This window comes from Hyposmocoma kahamanoa, unplaced genomic scaffold (genome assembly GCF_003589595.1).
Source record: "Hyposmocoma kahamanoa isolate Upper Pololo Valley unplaced genomic scaffold, ASM358959v1 232, whole genome shotgun sequence".
Classification (NCBI taxonomy): domain Eukaryota; kingdom Metazoa; phylum Arthropoda; class Insecta; order Lepidoptera; family Cosmopterigidae; genus Hyposmocoma; species Hyposmocoma kahamanoa.
Genome location: NW_020653750.1, coordinates 7,444,101 through 7,466,149, shown reverse-complemented (window position 1 = coordinate 7,466,149; position 22,049 = coordinate 7,444,101). Strand labels below are relative to the sequence as shown.

Below are 22,049 nucleotides of genomic sequence, written 5' to 3'. Positions count from 1 at the left end.
CGTTCCCGCGTACGGACAACGCGCTCATCCAGGGTTAGCACGACAGGGCGCGATTTGCGCGAGAATATGGTGGGTGCTAAAGAAATCTGTGTGCGCCTCCGCGAACATATTACAGAAAGAATTCAAAAGAGCTGAACGATCATAAAGATTTTTATCATCTAACTACTTAATAAACTTAATAATACTGTTTGTACAAAGTTTTTGTTTCACTAAAGTTTTAAACCCCGTAAATAGTAAATTATAAATGTAAACGAGGGTCTAATTATATAAGAGTACATTGTACCAAATTAACTAGTGACTATGAACAAAGCCTCCCATTGAGCACGCCAACTCACCCGGTCTTGTGCCGCCCGCATACAGCCGCTGCGGGCCACCTTTCTCAGGTCGTCCGTCCATATTGCCATAGGGTGTCCCATACCACGTTTTCTTGACCTGGTCGCTATTCCAGAATAAGTCTGCTCCATCGGCGATCAACCATCCTGCAGACATGCCCGCCCGGCCCACTGCCACTTAAGCGTACTGATTTTGCGAGCTATGTCTGTCACTTTAGTTTTCTGACGTATGACCTCGTTAGATTCGGCCCATCAGAGATACCCCAAGATAGCTTGCTCCATCGCACGCTGAGCGACCTTGAATTAGTGGATGAGGCCTGTTGTTAATGTTCACGGCTGCGTAGGACATAACTGGCAGAACGTACTGGTTACATACCTTAGTTTTCAGGCTTTGTGGGATTGATGACCTGAAGATGTTGCTAAGCTTCCCAAATGCCGCCCAGCCCAAACACATTCTCATGTCGGCTTCCTTCTCGAAGTTGTGCTTGCAAGCTGGATATTTTGGCCAAGGTAGACGTAATCGTTTTTGTACCTTGTATTAATTTTATTATTTATTTATTGATGCATTGTACAGAAAAAGTCATCAAACACAACATAGACACTGTCAGGTGTTGCAATATAAGTTATTAAAGTTATACATTTTTCCTCTCTCATATTACAATTTTATGTATCAGGGTGTCGTGCGCAGTGGCAGTGCCCTTCAGATCTTTGAGATTTAAAACTTTTAGTGGCATTACAGCCATTATTTGGGTAGTCGTGTTGCGTACCACCAGGCGCACGACTTGTTCGCCCATCATTTATTTCAACTGGTTGAAGACTGTACCACCTCAGTCAACCGTGACCATAGGACCTGTAAAGGGCCCGAAACGTCGGTTTCTTTGAAAAAACAAATATATGCGATTTAAATCCGGAATAATGATCAGTACAGAGTACTAAAAAAACCGACCTCAAAAGTACGTGGAATTACGTCTATTTGCTAAGTTTTATTGAAATATCCCCTAGTTCGCCACTATACAGGACTTGACACTGGAGATAATAAAAATCGGTTCTCGCTACTGAAAAGAATATTGAGAGAAAAACGCCCTGAATTGGAGAAATAGCAAAATCAACCATTAAAGTAATTGCTCCTAAATTAAAGTTAGACGCTATTTATAAAAATGAATCTTTATGCGTGAACAGCCACCCTTCGAGGTGGATGATTTTCTTCAAAATAAAATGGGACCACTAAGGAAGTACCCCCTTTCCAACAAAAAAGAATCATGAAAATCGGTTCACAAATACCGGAGTTATCGCGTAACATACATACAAAAAAACATACAGACGAATTGAGAACCTCCTCCTTTTTTGAAGTCGGTTAAAAATAGTTTCATTTTCTATGTGTAACAATCGTGAAAACCGAAGAACTCGATATTAATATTTAAATTTAACTATATAGTGTATAACAAAAATCGTTCAGAACCTAAAGTGTCAAATTTGATGTGCTACAGACTGTGCGATGTAGAAATAGTCTGTTCAAAAAATATAATGAAATCTTTTGCTTGAGGCGATTTCGATAACATTTCTACGAATATTTCTTAATACATTTGATGTTCTATCTGTTATCATATCATCTATCTACTCTTGAAAATAAAAATCTTACGATATGTTTTATTTTAAATAGATAAACTACTCAAGTTATAGATTCTGTCACTACTTTATGTCGTAGCAACATATACCATTACATTTCCTTAAATTACGGAAATAACTTAAGCAAGTTATATCTATGACCATTGTTTATTATTTATATGCAGCTGTTTTGTGTTATAGAAATAATCCTCAAAATTTGTTAATTGTATATTATGCAATATAAAGTATAAACAATGTAAGTTTGGTCAGGGTCCCAAACGCAGACCAAATAAGTCTCAAATTACAATGTGCTGGAATAAAAATCTAATAGAAATTTTAAAAACAAGACCACTACTAAAGGTATAAAGTTCGATGACAGCGCTGCATAGATAGAGAGCAGTTAGTTGTGCATAAAATCATCGTTCGTAATAATTTTTTTTTGTGGGTCAAGTTGAACAACAACGGCGACCGTTCGGTTTTCATTTTGCGGTCAAGAGGTGAGGGCGACAGGTTATATACATAATTGGAATTGAATTACACGTTATCCAATTTTATAGCGGCTTAAAAAGATAAACAAGTACTAAGCTCAACGTTTTTAATCTATTAAATAGCCACAAACTCCTTTATTGAGTTCTTAGGTTTTACACAATTGTTATATAGCCCCGTAATAGGGAAACCCTATGTCGCGGGTGCCATGACGCACACATAGACAACCACAAATTAAACTGAAACTATTTAGTTGCAGTAGAGTTCTTGTGAAAAAGTTTGTCTAGGGAAGTACTGTCACCTTATCTATTTCTGACGTTAGTAGTAAATTGCAGGCATATTGGACTTGTCAATTTAGGCTCAACTCACACTGGCGCAGAGGCACAACTCACTCGCCGTCACTTACATTCATATAAAAAACTGCTTTTGTCAGATCAAAACTAGTGAATTTCGGTTTTCAAATATAATAACGTTTCAGATCTTTATAAAATGTAATCAGCTGTGACCATGGCACCTGAAAAAGACCGACACGTGAAAAAACAGTTTGATTTAAAAATATAAACTCTGCTGTCATAACTTTGTGTTAAGGATGACTGTCTCGTCGAAAACTTCCAAGTTCAAATTTCATTAAAAAATCAATTTAAAAATAGGGACTTATACAAAGTGTAATAAAATACGTACTCAACAAAATTTCCTGTCAAGATAATAAAAAGAATATCGAAACATTATTTTTCTTTATCAAACCTTTTCCCTTCGTTGTGTTTTAATTAGTCCGATGATTGCGGAAGTGTACAATATTTGCGGGTAAAGGCATTCTCGGCCTTAATTTGCGACTGTACGGGCCAGGAAAATGTAAAGGTAGGACTGTTATATTTGTATACCATGTATCTTTTTCAGAAGCAGTTCACAATTTCAGTTACTATTGTTTCATTATTTGTTTAAAAACGACTATATATTAATTACTTTTTGGAATTTAATAATATTAAAATGTTAATAATATATAAAATACCGTGTGTTGTGTACCGAATATAAAAAGTTCTATAGTCGACATGTTAGTAATGGATTCCGCAAAAATATTCGATTCTGTACTGTAACTATTTAATTGTTAAGTTTCGTTATACTGTCATGTTAATTTGCAATTGTAATTTTCTTATTTTATTGATTCCAAATTGTTAGTTTAAAATTACGTAAAGGGTTATTCTGAAACCGAGAAACACGAAGACAAAGACGTGATGACGACAAAAATGTACAAATGAGTACTACATTTTTAAGTAATTAGACCCCAAAGACATGTGATCTATTACACAAGTTTCGTTGTAGAAGTATTTTGTATTTTATCGAAATATCTATTCTTTATTTATTTTTATGCGCATTTTGGCGCATCCACACATGCCGCCGGGTTTCAGACCGCCTTGCCGCTGAAAGCAGGCCGCCGGCTTTACCGGCGGCCTGCAGATGCGGTTGCAATTTTCGCAGTAGTGTTGTTAAATTATGTTATATATGAATACGACTACACTACCACTCCGTATCGAAGCCGCAAGCAAACTGCCGCCGGCAACCAAAAGCCGCGCGTGTCGCGGCTGAGATGCGGCAAATGCCGGCGGCACGGCCGCCGGCCATGCCGCCGGGCATGTGTGGATGCGCCATTAGACCTCCATCTTACTTGATGGAAAGTGACGATGAAGTTAACGACATAGCATGCACATCTAAAATATGACTGACTATTTACTCTCGTCTTGAATATGCCCAAGTTGTAGCGTTCAGGGAATATAGGGCTGGCAAGAAATTCCACTCCATAGCCGTTCCCCATATAAATGTGGAAGAGTAATGCTTAAGGGTGGAACCCCAGCCTACGTCTAGTCCCCCGATGATGAAAAGGTGAAGGCGGAACTAAATCGTGCTATTCCAACTTAATATTAAACTCAATGTTTATTAAATGAGCTTTGATTTATATGCGTACTCTATCAACTCATACACGTAGCGTGCTAATGCTCATCTAGTTATATGGTATCTATTTGCAGTACAATCTATTGATTGTTACCGGGGCAGGCAGGGCTTGTTCTTGCTACAATCCTGACGTATATCTTTCGCCTCATCAATACGTATTAATGCCTTTATACACACTCTTCGGCTGAGAGTATTCTTGATTAGGTCTTTCTTCAGGATGTCCTCAATTTGGACGTGGTAAGGCCGCCTTTGTTACCTCTTATCGACTTTCGACATTTTCGCCTCTCATATCTGTTTCGTCAATCTTCTTTCATTCATACACTCTGCATGTCTGAACCATCTAAATATTCCTTTCTATTTTAGTCACTAAATCTTACACGAACTGGCCTTTCTTAGGTATACATATATGATATGAAGTAATACTAAATAATATTCTGTTTATACACTTGGTTTTTTTTAATTGCAAGTTATGCTCACATCTGGTAGGGTACAGTTACATTAGCACGTGTAGAACTCCTTTTGAAAGAGTTCGTCCAGCGAAATATTGCCACCTTACTTATTTCTGCAGTAATGTTAGCAGTAAACCGGAACTGAGTAATCTGCGTTTTGGTTTTGAATGGTAAGGGTGCTGGTGAAATTACAAGCACATGGACCTTGTCAACTTATTTTTATCATAAATAAGTGCTCATTTGACCTCCATCTCTCCTGATGGAAAGTGATGATGAGGTCGACGATGTAGCATGCATACCTAAATAGGCATTATTTAGGTGTGCATGATCTCGCCTTGAAAAGGTCCAAGTTATGGCGTTCGGGGAATACGTCCGCAGGCAGGGCACTTAAGTATCAGGATGACGGGCGCATTGGCAGTCCCCACAGATCTTTGCGATTTAAAGCTCTGAGTGGCACAGCAACTGTTATAGTCAGGCGTGTAGCTTACCATTCCTCACTTGATATTATAAAAAATCCTTCTCATATCACAATATTGACAAATTACTTGTACTTTATCTTGGAATGTTTACCAGTTTGTGAACCGCTTAAAAAAACCGTAAGTAATATGTACTAAATCAAACCAAAAAAGTGAAGAGGCATTTCTGTTTGTGAAGGTTTTTTACATGGCTGAAAATCAATAAATGCGAGAGTTGTTTTTAACGTAGTTCCGCCTTTAATTTTCATGTTCAATTACACGGTGTTTACAACTGCTGATATTATATTATATGAGGGAACAGGAAAACAATCAAGGTAACTAGCTCTTACTTTCCATGCACATAAATAAATGCAAAACCTCCTTGAATTCCAAATATACGTATATGCAAATCGTTTCCTGGATAAATAAGTTTGATTTCGTAGTAAGTTTCTTTGGCAAATTTATCGTTCTTATTTAACTTTACAGATCTTTTATTCTCATCATCATCATTCATTCTTTGGAATTCATGGCATGCTTATTAGCTTCTTTTTTTTTTCGGCACGTCAGTTGTTATACCATAAAAAAACAGCAATGGTCCCGAAATACTACCCTGCGATACACTATACAGTACATCTGTGGAATCAGTTAAAGCTTTAGTAATATCCACATAAACAGTAAATGCCGGTAATCCGTTGTCCAACAATGTATCATATATATCGTTAATTTCATTGAATTGTTTCTCTTGAAAGATGTTGAAAACGTTCTTGTTCTGTCGTAAATATGTAAGTACTTATACTTTCAAGCCAACAAGATAAAGTCGGTGTTTCAACGTCAAATCTCTCAAATAAGACAATTGTAATCATAAAGATAATGACTTTTTACGTTATAATCATAGCTGTTTGTGTAAATATAATCGCACTTGAACTACTGATAAACACTGTGGCAAATTATTGTTAGAAGAAATGCGACACATACAGTGTAGTCAATATCTTTGTGTATGTACTTAATGCGATTCTAAAGAAGGGTAAACTGGTTCGGATCAAGTGCTGATAGTAGCATTATGTCTTCTATAAAGCCTTAATAATTAATAAACGTTACTTCTATTCAACTGATTTTGCTGCGTAGACGTATCGATTGTTTTACATGCGTTGACAGTTTATGTTGCCGGACAAACCTTGTCTGCCTTACGAGATATATTTTTTAATGTGGCTTATGTACGTGCGAAATAGGCTTAGGTGCAGTACAAATTTCATTTGATAGGACAATGACTCTTCGTGTACCTATATACTCTGAAGCATGCACGACAGTTGCTTGAAAAAACATCTACTGTAGTCCTATCGTGTATAGGTCATTGCTGGGCTCATGATGTTATTGATACCATGGTACCTTTACTATTGAGTTTGGGATTTTGAAGAAGCGACCCTTTCAGCGCATTTATTATAATAAAACTACTATACATTATTCTTTTTTCTATGATATCAGGTGACGGAACGAACAAGTCGTGCACCTGACGGTAAGCTATACGCCTGTCCATAACAGTTGCAGTGCCACTCAGAGCTTTAAATCACAAAGATCTGAGGGGTACTGTCACTGCGCCCGTCACCTAGAGAAATAAGTGGACAAGTCCTATGTGCCTTTAATTTCAAATGGCATCCTTAACCTTCAAAACCGGAAAACAGTAATGCTATATTACTACTTGGCGGCAGAAATAAGTAAGGTGGCAGTACTTCCCTGAACGAAGTCTTTCATAAGGAGCTCTACCGCTACTAAACGCCACTGAGCAGCGTTTATTGTGCAATAGCCTTTTAATTTGTGTTTTGTTACTCAAAGTATTTGTTCCTTAACCCCGTATAATTTTTATCCACTCCGCCCTGCGATGTACCAACATGTATTCCGGTTCAGACGATACAAATTTAATATCATTCTTTCGTGGTGCAACTGAACCCGGGACTGGATGCGACTCAAATTTAATTAGTTTTGACGAGCAATTATTCCTTAGGATCACACGATACTCGCATTTGGGCTCATTCAGGTTCCGTTACAACTTTAAACTGATCCCGGGTTCAGATGCTACAAACTCGATCTTTGTAGTAATTCGTAACAAAACAATATGTGTACATATCGTAACAAATTATTATAAATCTATACCGCCTAATTATTGGACATCAATTACTTTTGTTTTATTCAACGTTTACTTCATTGTTTGTTCCAATAGTGTTTTAATCGTTCATCGTGTGTAACTAATTATAAGACATGTTATTTCATAAAGTTGGCTTCATTGTTGAAAATATTTAACATTTTCATTTTATTTCTCGCTAACATCGTGGAAATATACTCGTAGTTACAAAAAGAAATAAGTTGATATATGATAAAGTATGTTGTATTATATTGTATGTACAGCTGATGTAATTATATACCTTTACCTACTTAATAATATGTAATTATTATCTACATAATGTGTCAGACAACCAATTGCCTGTTCTCAACTAGGGAATTTCCTGTACTGCGAGTACAGGAAATAAGGAATTGACTCTGGGATACTTCAGTTTAGTAGCTGTAGAGTTCCTTGTGAAAGAGTTCGTCCAGGGTAGTGTTGCCACCCTGCTTATTTCTGCCGCCAAACCGTAATGTGAGCATTACTGTGTTCCGGTTTTGAAGGGTGAGGGTGCTGGTGAAATTACAGACAAATGGGACTTGTTAACTTATGTCAGTGCCGCTGCACGGCACTGCAACTGTTAGAATAGGCGTGTCTCTTACCACCAGGCGCACGACTTGTTCGTCCCGTCACTTGGTATTATAAAAAAAACACATCCTAGAGCAGCCAGACCAGAACTAATTTAGAAAAGTTCATTTCCCAATTAGGTCATACCGGGAATCGAATACGGGACCTCCTCATCCAACGCCCACAATATAAAGTGTTGAGTCATTGAGGTCGTGCAATAGATGCATATCTACATAGGTGATGAAATTGTTGAAAGCAAAATATATAAGGAAGTTGACAATACCAGATATTCTTGAAACTCAAGGAAAACAGAGAAGATATCATTTGTCAATTGTCCGATAAAATCAATAACAATTTTCTGAATGCACAAATGTTAAAAAGGCATAGTACCTATAACTTATAGTATAGGTATAATGTTCAAACCGCCCACCGGTTGTACGTATACATCAGCGTGGTAATCTGAATTCTTTCTATTCAAACCATAACGTCACAAATTCTTAATCAACGCGATTGTACTACTTTACAACTAGCTAACAACATTTTACTTAACATTATTTCGTATAAAATACTTCTTGAGCAGCAAAATTTATTTTTGTTATACTGATATATTCAACTACGATAATCTTTTAATGTTTAAATAAGTAGATAATTTTGTCTTGATTAGCGTTCGCGAACTTAGTAAATATAGGTGTTATAGAAAGGTACACATACCCGTTCTAATTTCTTTTGTTATGGGACGAATTGTTCTTTTTAAAAGAATGTCAAATAAATAATAATTTATCTTTGTTTTTCTTTTACATATATTTTGTAGTATATTTGCCATTTCGCTATTGTCTTTTTAATCATTATTATTGCAATTTACATTCTATTATATTAGCAAATATAGAAATGTAACGCAAAAAATATTTTCTTAGTTTGTAGTACAAAAAGACTTAAATATTGAAGTCATTAATAGATATTGTCCAAACTGGGTTACCACCACCCGTGCAGAACCTAGTTTCTTAGTAGTAGCTTAGCAGTGGTAGAGCTCCTTGTGAAAAACTTCGTCCAGAGAAGTACTGCCACCTTACCTATTTCAGACGTCAAGTAGTAATGTGAGTATTAATGCCTTTCCGTTTTGAACGGTAGGGGTGAAGGTGAAATTACATGGGAATTTTCAACTTATGTTCAACTCAGATCTTTGCGATTTAAAGGTCGGAGTGGCACTGGTTCGTCCCGTCACTTAAAGAAGCTTTCAGTAGGTACTAATTAGATATCCTTGAAATTTTATAATAAGAATTCTAAATTAGCTGTTAATCTGGGAGAAAATTAAACACAATTATGCTCTTTGGCGCAGTGGCAGCGCCTCTCAGATCTTGGAGCCACTGGAACCAAAAAGAACTGTTGTGTTTCGTATTGAAGGATGAGGATAAATAGGACAGTAAAAGACACATGAGGCTTAGGTACAAAATCTACCAAAGACCGTGCAAAGGAGCTTACAAAAAATTTCTTTATATGAAAGTAGCGAAATGCTATGAGTTGCTTTAGCACATTGCTCTTCGCTGCTCTGCTTCGATAACGGTTTTTTAGATTTCCTGACCCATACTAGCAGTGTTATTGCGATATTAAATTTACTCTTTTTAATTTTGCAAACGTCTGGTGGTGTCTAAGCAGACACAGTAGGATTGAAAACAATTTTATGACCACGCTCTGTATTTCCTGCACTTTTAGAGCACCTACAGATGGCAGACTTTCTATCGGCCGATCAGTATGAAGATGTATGCAAGTATGTACATTAATATAGATTCGGTATCGACCGATAAATAAGTTTGAAGAACAAATCGAACCTTTAAACTGAGCTGTAGGAAACCCATTGGGCGATTTGAAAACCAGTATGGCGCTCTTCCACAAGCGCACATTTGCCGATTGTTTAAAACTAAACTAATAGGCAGACGCCTATACACCCAAAACTCTCGGTTTCTCTTCTTGATTCTATTCCTCCGTTAACATTTCTGGATAATTACATTTTTATTACGCAACCGATCTTTTCAAGAGAAGCTTACTAATAAACAAAATTTTTCGTGAGCAATCGGTAGACTGTTCGTTGGTTTGCCGCGCATTCACCATCAACCCGACTTAGGGTGAGGTCAGACGAGCGCAATTTTGTGAGTTGTGAGTCGCGTTTTTTGAGCTCGTACGTTTACGTTCGACTGAAATTCATTTAACTGAGTTCAAAAAGAATGAAGTTCGCAATTCGACTGCATTTTTTTGTGTGTAACGCGATTACTCCGGCATTTGTGAACTGATTTTGATGATTCTTTTTTGTTGAAAAGAGAATATTCAGTATTGGCCCCATTTAAATTTGAACAAAATATACCACCTTTAAGGGTGGCAAACTAGGGGGTGAATCCGGTTTTTGTGCACGTTAACCGATTTCAATAAAACTTGGCAAATAGATGTAATTCCAATAAGATAAACAAACAATTTTAAAGTCGGTTTTTTAAAATTAAATGTTATAATATTCAGTTGCTTTTAAATGTTCGTACGGTTGTTTGAATAATATAGAGTAATGGATATAGATAATAAACTGGGTACATCCACTCAATGAGGAATATTAAAGTGTGGGCAGTTTCAAAAACTATATGAAAGTTTCACCGAAGTTTGGTCGTAATTGCACACAATCCGTATACAACTCATTCTATGTCGTCGTGTGGCACAAACCGGACTTTAACATGAAACCGAATGCAGCGCAGCTAATAAAACGGCTCACAACTCAAAAGATTACGCTCATCTGATCTCACCCTTACTATGGCCGCGGCGGGTGGAAGGTCTGTAGTTTGCGAGGGTCCTTAGTTAATTTGCTCTATGATCCACTCACATATAGTCAAAGTGAATCCACAACATTAATCTTACAAGTTGTTTGCTACTAAACTATCACTGCACGGAATGGTGTATTGTTTATTACTATATTAAATGTACCATGAACGTTACGATTGATCAATCGACCTTCATTGACAATGACCGTGACACAGTGATCAACTTAACAAAGTTATTATAGACCTTGTTTCGTCATTATTCACGTAGTTTATAAATCAATTTCTCGATCGGAGTTACTTTTAATTTTTTTTCATAATATATTTTTTAAAGACAACCATAAATTATACCCAAACTCACGATAGAAATAAATGTAGGCCATACAATTATTTATCTGCGTGGCAGACCAACATGGTCACTGTTCGACCACAGAGGCAGTAAAAATTTGTTTGTTTACACAGCGATAGTACGGAAGCGCATCAAACTACACATTGATAGATCTTGTTCCGTTGCCATGAAGGCGTTATTCGAATATATAACTTAATGGGCTGTAGACTGTTTTTATATAATCTATTATATATGTATCTATTACATGTATTATAAAATATCTTTTTCTTTCTTTCCTTTACCGACTCATCTTAGGACCTGGCAGAATTATCAGCATCGTAGTTCGACTGAACTGCGGCATAATGTTGAGTAAGGCCCTTTTTGCTGACACAGTACACTCAAATGTATACCCCGACACAATTATAACACTCCAGACCATACCCACAAGCCTAGACTACCCTTTTTCTTAATCATTACCATTGCACCTATGTCATAAGCTTGTTTGTAATGTATTGTGATTTAGCAAATAAACGAATTATCTATCTATCTAAATATGATTGTCTAAAAATTAATATAAAGTATGTAATATTGCATTCAAAGAATCTAAAAAGTTGCTAGTCGTGGCTGGGGATCGAACTGATCAAATGTGAAAATAAAAACATTCTATATTTTTATGATGCCACACATACAACATAGTATCTTAACTTACGTCCATGAAGCAAACATTCCTATTTACAACATTTAAAGTACTTTCTCTCTGTGTCTGTCATAGCCATGGGCAACCTGTATGTATCAAGTTAAAGCGTTCTATCAATAAGCTGTTCCTTTCCATAATTAAATGCGAAAAAGAAAATCAGTAATGCTAAGATTTTGGGTTATGATTTGGTTCAAAGTTTATATTGAAAAGTGTTAAAAAACTATAAGTGTATGTACACATAAAAATAAATAAAAAGTAACAACAGTCTCAAAATTACCCAATAAATCTAATGGCTTACGTAATGTTTGTCACAAACGCTTTCATATATGCTTTTCATTATATCCAGTGAAGAGACGAACATGTCGTGCGCCTTGTAGTAAGCGACTCGTCGGTCCATATAGTGATTGTAGTGCCAACAGAGCTTTAAATCGCAAAGATCTGAGGCCTCGTCTGTTTTTGTTTACTCAGATGATCTGATTTAGATAGAAAATCATTTATGATCAGGTTAAATTGCTCAGTCGATCGATCGTGTAGAGTAAATAGACAATCGACTCTCTTCTTCTGAATTTATTTAACTAAATTGCTGGATATTTTATGTACGTTATTTTATTTGATAATAATTATAACTCCCTGAAAATTTAAAATAATTCTCTCACAAAAGTTTACATTTTTTGTTGACAAACATGTCTTCTTCTGTTCTTTAAAAAAATTCCATTCTGCTCTTTACTTAACTTCCGATTAGATGGTAATAAGATGCAAACTTGAACAAAAGCCCTTTATTTACCGTAGCTGAGAACAGTTGTTGTGAGGCTTAATTTTGACATCTCCATACTTCTACAAAAAAAAACGTGCATTGTGTACAATTTCAACAAAAGGACCTAACCTGAGAAAGCCTTTTTAAGAAACATCTCTCAAATCCATACCGCATTGTGCAAGTTGTATTTATGTAGTTTTTTTTTTGTACTAAAATTTATATATATGTATTTTGACTTAGAATTATAAGAATGCATTGACGAATCTTTATTGGTTGATGAAACGTTGTTTACCGTCCCGCCTTGGTTTAACACTTAACAATACAGTTAAGAGGGCACCGAGTTTCTGACGCTAATTGATTTTAGGTATTCTATGGGCTCCGTGTAAGTGTGCGTGTGGCGTAAGTTTCTATAGCCGTGTGTAAGCCCAATCTGCACAACCTCCACGTCGAAAGTAATCGTTTTTCTAAAGAGAATTTATAGAGCGAATCCTTACATATCTTATACATTAATTTCATAACTAAAGTCTTAGTAATACCGATACAGCAAGGGATCAAACGATTGCAAATATTATTTTCAATTATGAATCGCTGCCTCGGCGCAGACTTATTAAGGCTTCATCATCATGCACGGCCGCGCATCCGCGCACCAAGGGACGAGACTCGTCCACGGTAACGCAGACGCATTCTTGACGGTGTATGGTGAAAACAGGTGGGGCAGGTGCGCGGTAACGGCTTTTCATTTTGTGATTGGTTAATTAGGTTTAGTCAGGTGGGGTAAGGGGAATATAGTTTATTTTGTGTCAGATATTTTGAGCTCTAGTAAGAACATATGAAGTCTTATAAGAATTAAGAATTACATTAAACCAGCCTTTGTTTATCAGCTTTACATGTTTAGAAATCATTGTGCTAAATTCAATACTTACTATGTATTTGCCGAAAACGTGCAAAGTGTGCTAACGTTTTTCTTCTCCCAAAAGATGGGGTAAAAAGACTAAACTCTCCCATCGTATTTCTTATAAAGGTAATAATGTAACCTCTTATTTCTCAGATTTCACAACTATCAAATTTGTTATCTCCGCTATTTATAATTGGTTCATCGAAGTGACATATCTGTAAAATCATTTAAACTAATTTGTTTGTCTATTCTTCTACTGACAGACTATAGTGCTAAAATCTTTAGATTTTGAGTTAAGGCTTCAAGTCTTCCTCCGGTGTTTCTCTTACTCCACCTGACTTTATATTAAATGGGCGAGATCAGTGTGTGGTTGTTGGTGGTCGCTGACCGTGCAAGAAAATTGATAAACTGGCGATTCGTGTGAGGCCGCCTTTATACAATGCAACAACAACAATACACTCATATCCTCGCACTAAGGAAGCCCTGTATCGCGGTTGCCATGAACACACACATAGACAACCACAAATTACATCCAAACTCACGAGAGAATTAAATGTAGAACATACAAATATTTCTCTAGGCCCGGGAATCGAACCCGGAGCCTCTGCGTGGCAGACCACCATGATAACCGTTCGGCCACAGAGGCAGTTTGATGTTTGATGATTATATGTTACGTAAAAAGGTGGAAATCTAAATATCGTAGTTGAAAATGTTACTCTAAGACTCAAATAATCCTCAAAGAGAATCTTCCTTATGATTATATTATACCATTTATATTAATAATTTTATTTTGTATTTACTCTCATTGATAACGAAGTAAGTGGTTGTTGTTACTAAGGTTCGTATGGCTCGGTATTTGAAGATACTCTTATACGTGTGAGATGTCGCTGTGGGTGGTGCGACATTATAAAATATCCTAAGATAAGCCATTTTAAAGTTATATCATAGATATTTTCTTAACCGTATATGACGTCCATGATTAGAATCAACTAATGGTTATCAAGCACTTTTATCACGACGGCGGCCCTGCTCTATAACACGTTGGATGCGCACAACGATATAATGCGCAGTTGATTTTTCTTTTGGTAGACACAACTGCGGATTTAATGAATTCTGGCCTTCCCTTCAAATTTAAATTTGATCATCTCAGCGGTCGAGTGGCTTACACTGTAGGTGGTCGATGACCACATGTGGACAGACCCTCCACGCTAGCGTCTTTTCAGTCGCTCACTGACGCCGCGCTGGCGTACCGCCGCCGCGCGGACATTGTGTCGACGTTGTGCGTACGTTGGCAAAACGCTGACGCTCAAAAGATGCACTAGCATCTTTTACTGAGTACCCCTCACTAGTGTGAGGGGTATCTTACTCAGTAAACATTTACCAAAATGGTACTGTGATATACATGATACTGTGATATGAATTCAACTTTATGCCGCTTACAGTAAGGACGGTCCAAAGCACAAAACTTGACGTGCTGTTCTTCAATCAATTGACTATAATCTCTGTTTATAATCGCTCTTCCTGAACAAAAATTCAGCTATATTATTAATAAATTGATGTATTAAAGTATTACAATGAATTTATTAAATGTGTGTGTACGTGCGCAACATGTTATATAATACATGTTTGTTCTACAAAAAAAACGTGCACTGTGTGTAATTTCAACAAAAGAACCTATGAGAAACCCTTTTCAAGAAACATCACGTGATGTTAATATTTTCCAGTATTTACGAAATGATTGTTTATACACGTTAAAATTAAATGTTTACAAGCGTCTTACGGGCTGTGGCCGAGAATTGCAAATTGTGGGACAATTTAAATGATTTGCCATTCTAAAATAATCGGTGTTCGATACCCGACGTAAATTCAATTTACAGGGTAAAGAATTCTGTGTCGAATAATTTCTTTAAAGAAATAGTAATTTTTTATTTAGGAATATAAATTATTTATTTCTTGAAAAAAAAACGCAGTACATATGCATTTTATGGCATACCTATATTTACAATAGTTGACATTTATTTTCCTTTCCTTCTCATTATTATTTTATTTAATATTTTATTAGGGCACAATAAATCTTTTCACGTTGTATTTCAATATAAAGTAACTGAAAATTCTTTATTGTTAGCAACACATACAAAGAAAGATTATAGGACACGTGAAACAGATTAGCAGGGTAACAATTGGTTTTAACGCTTACAGCGATTTCTTCCAGACAAGCTTATAATGGAGAGAGAACATGTATAAAAGCGAATAAATGATTTTATTATTTCATTATATTCGCATTTGGTAATAATAGTGCTTCTTGTGAAAGAGTTCGTCTGTTTCTGCCTCCAAGCAGTAATGTTAGCATTACTGCGTTCTGGTTTTGAATGGTAAGAGTGCTGCTGAAGTTACAGGCATATGGGACTTGTCAACTTATATCTCAGGGTGACAGGCGCACCTGCCGTGTCACTGAGATTTTTGCGATTTAAGACAGGCGGGTCGCTTATTACCGGCACTACTTTTTTGTCCCGTCACCTGGTATTATAAAAAAAAAGATTTGCCACATTGCAAAATCAGTTTTATGACACTAATAAAAGTTGTAATATTTAGCAATTCTAGCTAGAGTAATATAATGACCGCAAATTGGCACGAGATTGGTATAAATGAAAACTAATAAAATCAATTGCAGAAAGCAGTTGGCCTCTTACGTTAATTGGGTTCTGCAGTTCATTGCTCAATATTGACTTTAATACGCGATGCGTTAACGACGTGTCTAAGATCTTTTAAATCTTTTTACGTTTGATGGTATCTACCAAATTATCCGTTAAGATACAAGAAGTATTAAATAATATTTGCAAATTTTACTGAATTCCGGATCATTACGAACAAGTAGCAGTAGAGCTCCTTGTCAAAGAGTTCGTTCAGGGAAGTACTTTACCTATTTCTGCCGCCAAGCAGTAATGTTAACATTACGGCGTTCCAGTTTAGAAAGGTAAGGGTGCTGATGAAATTACAGTCACATGGGACTTGTTAACTTGTGTCTTAGGGTGACGGGCGCAGTGGCAGTCCCTTCAGATCTTTGTGCTTTAAAGCTCTGAGTGGCACTGGCATTCCCGCCGCCAAGCAGTAATGTTAATTAAATTACAGACACTTGGGACATTGTGTGAAAATTGTTTGGGTGTAGTTTTTCGTTGTCTATGTGTATGTCCACTGCACATTTGATCAACTATGACAAATCATGACCAGATGAAGAGGGCTCATTAGGCGTTCAAAACATAGCACAGCAGACTTATCACGCCAGAATTTTCAACGAGCTTTAACAAAATTGCTGTCCAGGGATAAGAAGGGAAGATGTGTCTCAGCTTAAGTAATAAGAATCTCATCTTCATTATAATTGAGTTCGTGGTAATAGTAACACTAGAATTTGTAGTGAAAGAGTTCGTCCAGGCAAGTTCTTTCTGCCGCCAAGCAGTAATGTGACCATTACTGCATTCCGATTTTGAAGGGTAAGTAAAGGTGGTAGTGAAATTACAGGTGCATGGGACTGCCCAACTTATGTCTCAGGGTGACAGGCGCAGTGGCGGTGCCCTTCAGATCTTTGGGTTTTGTAGCTCTAAGTGACACTGTAACTGTTATGGACAGGCGTGTGAGTTTAAAATTCCATTGCATTAAAGGTGCCTTCACATTAGATGCTTATAGAAACTCTGCAGTGGCGCGACAGCCGCGCGTCTATTGCGCTTTAGTAATTTTTAGTTCACTAATTGTGACTGCAAAAGTGGCTCGCGCGTATCATGACAGTGGCACTGCAACTGCACTTCTAAATATTGTATGAAAATAAGAAGTGGTGTAGCTGCAACGCCACAGTAGCGGCACTGCACCGCTTCTATAAGTGTCTAATTTAAAGGCGCCCTTTTCCTTTAAAACCGGAACGCGGTAATGTTCACATTAATGTTTGTCGTCAGAAATAGGTAAGATGGCTGTACTACCCTGGACGAACTCTTTCAAAAGGAGCTCTACTGCTTCTAAGCGTTGCTGAAAAGTCACGCAAAGTTAAAGCACAAAAGTTTTAAGTACTTCGGTCGTATTGGTACCAGAATAGCACTCTGAAAGTTATGAACAGTTCTAAACTACGAAAAGGTGGACAATGATATAAATCGTACTACTCTTGTAAACTCAACTTCATATTTGTACTAGTGTGATTTCCAGTTGTTAGAATTTAAATGTGGATCGATAACTGTACGCTGAATAGACTTAGTATTGTGACGGCTCTAAGGTTGCGCTCTGGGCATATTCTTTCAAAGAAGTTTACCTTTTTCATGGGCATTACACCAACTCTATATTGTAGCAATTGCGGCGTCATTGAGGACGTTTACCACGTTTTGATAGAATGTGTTCGGACCGAGAGACTCAGGAGACAGTTGGGCAGTGTGGCCAACAGACTGGGCGGCGTAACAGTATACTGGCCGTTCTTTTGTCGAACGAAGCCAGGATACTGCACATAATATATTCAGATAGTCTTAATTTAGGTTAGATGTATAAATTAAATAGTATTACGGAGCGATGTTACAATTAACGGACACGGTAAAGCTCCTTAAAATTAGATTAATAAAAAAAAGAATTCAAATAAATATTTATTTCACAGGTAAGCAAATAATTTATTCATAAGGCAGATTTTCCTTGAGAAGAATGAGCAAGAAACTGTAGTGGTTGCTCTTTGTAAACATAATAAAATAGTTAATTTGACATGCAACACAACACAAAGAAAAGAATATGCAAATTAAATACATTGTGCTGGCTGCATCCATTGCTGGACATAAGCCTCCAATGGAGCACGCCAACTTTCCCGGTTCTATACCGTCCGCACCCATCTTCCTCGGGTCATTCTTTTCCTTGACGTGGTCGCCACTCTAGAACAAGTATGTTCCATCAGCCTGTAGCCTTCCTGCAAACATGCCCGGGCTATTGCCACTTAAGCTCACTGATTTTGGGAGTTCTGTCGGTCACTTTAGTTCTCTGACGTATGACTTTATTAGCGATTCAAGTTTAAAAATCGTACTATAGAAGCGCATAATGTTACCTTTGCGATTCTATTTTCACGAAGAGACGGTATCTATGCATGTATGCTTTAAACTACTCAAATTCAACTATATGTTTATTTTATAGGTAAGCTTGACATCGTCACATTGATAAACTCTACTACTAATTCGTGAGGCAGATTTTCCTTGACAAGATTGAGTAAGAAACTCTAGTGGTTGCTCGTTGTAAATAAACATGTGTACACACTTATCATTTACAATATTTATTTCAAATATCATTGAGACAACTCGAAAGAGCTAAACAGGTCACTACCACGGATTTTTGTGATTCAAGGACGCCAAAGTTGTATTAAATTTTTTGCGTCAATATAATTTTACACGCTGTATGAAAGTGACAAATTTTAAATATCAATCAGAATATTACTGTAGAAGTAGACAGCCTCATAAATGTGACTTTGAAGAGACGTCTGTCAAGAATAGCCAGTTTAATTTTATGCCTCGTATTAATGTTATGTCGATCACTAATTTTCATTAAAATAATAAACACATAATTTATATTTATATATTTCGCCAGGTGAGATAGAGGCAAATGCGCACCTATTTTTTAAATAAAAATAAAATAAAAGTATTTTTGTTTTGAGGGAAAATAGTTCAAATTTATATATTAATTTCATATTTTGTTGATAAAAAATAGGATATTAACAAACGACAGAAATCGTAGGCAGACAAATTTTTCATATATAATAGCTATACCATTTAACATTTTTTCAACGTCACTTTTTAGAATGCACACAAAACATATAAATTTATTTATTATTTTTCTGAAACATAATCAACATTTAGAGGTAATTTACATCTCATTAAAAAGTCATCATTTATAAATGTTATTATCAACTTTTTCCTGTTATTAATTGACTGAAGTTAATTATTAATGTATTTAAACAAGCCATTATGACTATTTAGATTGATACGTTAATGCGTCTATGTGATAAATCGAATAACGAAAAACCCAAATTGAAGTTGATGTATAAGATAAATAGAATTTTTACAAATATATCCTTGACGATGATTTAGAAAAAATAAAATATGGTTACAATTCGAAAATTAAAATATTGAATGCTGTAGTGAAAACGTTAAAACACATAATTACCCATATAGTTCTCTCAATTAAAATATGATTACAGATAAACATTTACTGAGCCGTTTTCTGGGACATAGTAAATTTTAATACGTATATTGAAAGAAAGAAAGAAAAAAGAAAGAAAGAAGAAAGAATTTCTGCCGTTATTGGATTTCATTGTTACTTATTATCATTACTTTTGCGCCAAGATATTAATTTCTTTATAAAGTAAAAAACAACATTAAGAATCGGTTTCATGAGAACGACCAGTTTCATTCATAATTTACGTCTCAAAAAAAAAGTTTTTGTTCTTTTTAAATTAATAATATAATAATTATAATGTGCAAGATAATCGTAACAAATGCCTGGTCTGAAACTAGGAAATTCCCTCTATTATGAATACCAGAGCAAAATAATTCACTCTGGGCCGCGTCCAGTGTCCACGGTGTAAACTGTTTGGCCATCGACGTCGTCAAAATGCATCAATCCTACTTTGTCAATTCGATTGAACACTTTTGGTTACTAATTAAAGGTTTAAATACGAATGAATACAAATTTTTTTTTTATTATATGGAAATTATAAACAATTAATAATATAAATTAAAACTACAAGGTGTGGACTTATAAAAGCAACAATGGAGTTTTGAAATAACGTAGCCCCGCAATAAGGAAACCCTGTGTCGCGGATGCTATGGGATGCGGATGCTAACCACAGACGTAGACAACAACAATTTACAACCAAACTCACGAGAGAAATAAATGTACGCCATAGAGATAATTCTCCCGGCCCGGGAATCGAACCCTCTGCGTGGCAGACCTGTATGGTAAAATAAAAGTAAATTTTGGACGACAACGTAGTTTTTCTACGAGTTTATCCTGTTTCGAGTGTGCTTTAATATATTAAAATATGCCAAGATTATAAACGATATTAGACTACAGAATTAGGACCAGTTTATTAAGGAAAAGTAATTACGTTTCAACTGACGATCGTTAAAGTGGTCGTGATATGTTAAAGTATTGACGTTGCGACCTCCATCTATCGTCATTCCGCCTATTTTTCACTTTTCCTCTGGTTCCTGGCCACTTGTTTTAAAATTTTTAATCGTTCTTTAATTCCGTTGCCCGTCATTCTCACTTTATTTATTTTTTTGATCCTTTTACCAGTTCCCAATCTAAATCATGTGCCAATTTTAATACCAATCGAAATCTAACCTAGTAATATTGTATAACTCGGCCCCTTCGGGGTAAGTCTATTTCACGTTTTTAGTACTTAAGTAGGGAGTGTTTTGTAGCGTTGTACCTGATTTCTATGCCCTTTTCTTGTTACAGCCTTCCTTTTTTCTTTTGACTTTACTTATGAAATAAATTATGTGGACCGAAGTATTCTATTTCTATTTATTGCCGTGATGCTAGTCACGGCATATTAGCGGCTTACAACCTCAAGTAAATAAAACACTTGTGTTATGGAAATTGGAAACAATTACGGTATCTCAAACACCCAGACCCGAGACAATAACAAAAAAATATTTTTCTACACTGACCAATGATGAACTTTAAAAAATTCAATTAACTTCAAAAACCATAAAAAGTCACTACAACAAAAAGCGAAAAATTGTAAAACACAGATTTCATCCAAATAACAACATTGCGTAATACTTTGTATTATTAATTTTTATGTTATTTCGGTTTGTACAGAGTAATATATGACATATTAATTTAACTATCTACATTTATAATTTATTTATACAAATTACAACGTGACATTTCCCGTCCTAACCTATAACCTTAATATAATATTATTATTGCTATGTGCTGTGCCAAGTTTACAAACTTACTGTATAGCATTAGAATCTATCAAGGTATTTCTTTCTATGGTTGGCACCGACTTCATAAATTAGTAATTAGATATTGTAAATATTTAATAATCAATAATTGTTTTTGTGGTAAAATAAAACTTTAAACCGATCAGCAGGTAGTTTCCTCCTTTTTTTTCAAAGTCGGTTAAAAACTGGTGTGACAGCCACTCGACCAAAGCGGTCGTTTAGTGAACATTTTATATTCTAGATGGGATGTGTATTTTATTTATTTATTTTTGCAGTTCAGTTTTAAAATGAATACTTTTCCCTAAAGGCTTGACATGGCGAGTTTTGACCTCAGTTATCTTATGTGGCATGTCGAAATTAAAAATTTACGCTTGTTCACAACATCGCGCGTATTGGTTGAGGAAAGGCCAAGTAATTTCGTTAGAAACTTGTACCATATTGAGTGGATGCCAAGAAAGCTTTGGTGGCTACGTTCTCTGCGATTCGATAAAATAAATAATAAATATACCAGACAATTCGAACCCATGGTATAATTTTTGGGAAATAGTTTAGACTGTCCCATCCAAACCCACCGGATGAATATATGTGGGGTTACCTAATTTTGTAGTGCATGGTACATTATTTTA

General features: G+C 36.0%; 1 protein-coding gene across 2 annotated transcripts in view; it reads left to right on the top strand.

Moving 5' to 3' along the window:
- The window catches only part of LOC113228460 (putative inorganic phosphate cotransporter), a 50,727-nt gene that overhangs the window by 5,784 nt on the left and 22,894 nt on the right, over window positions 1–22,049 (top strand). The window contains exon 1 of one of the 2 annotated variants that reach the window (XM_026461773.1): window positions 785–842. The exons of the other annotated variant lie outside the window; for it this stretch is intronic. The gene's annotated coding sequence lies outside the window, so the exon portion shown is untranslated. Of the gene's footprint in view, window positions 1–784; window positions 843–22,049 lie in introns of those variants that run through there. 2 annotated transcript variants of the gene reach the window in all.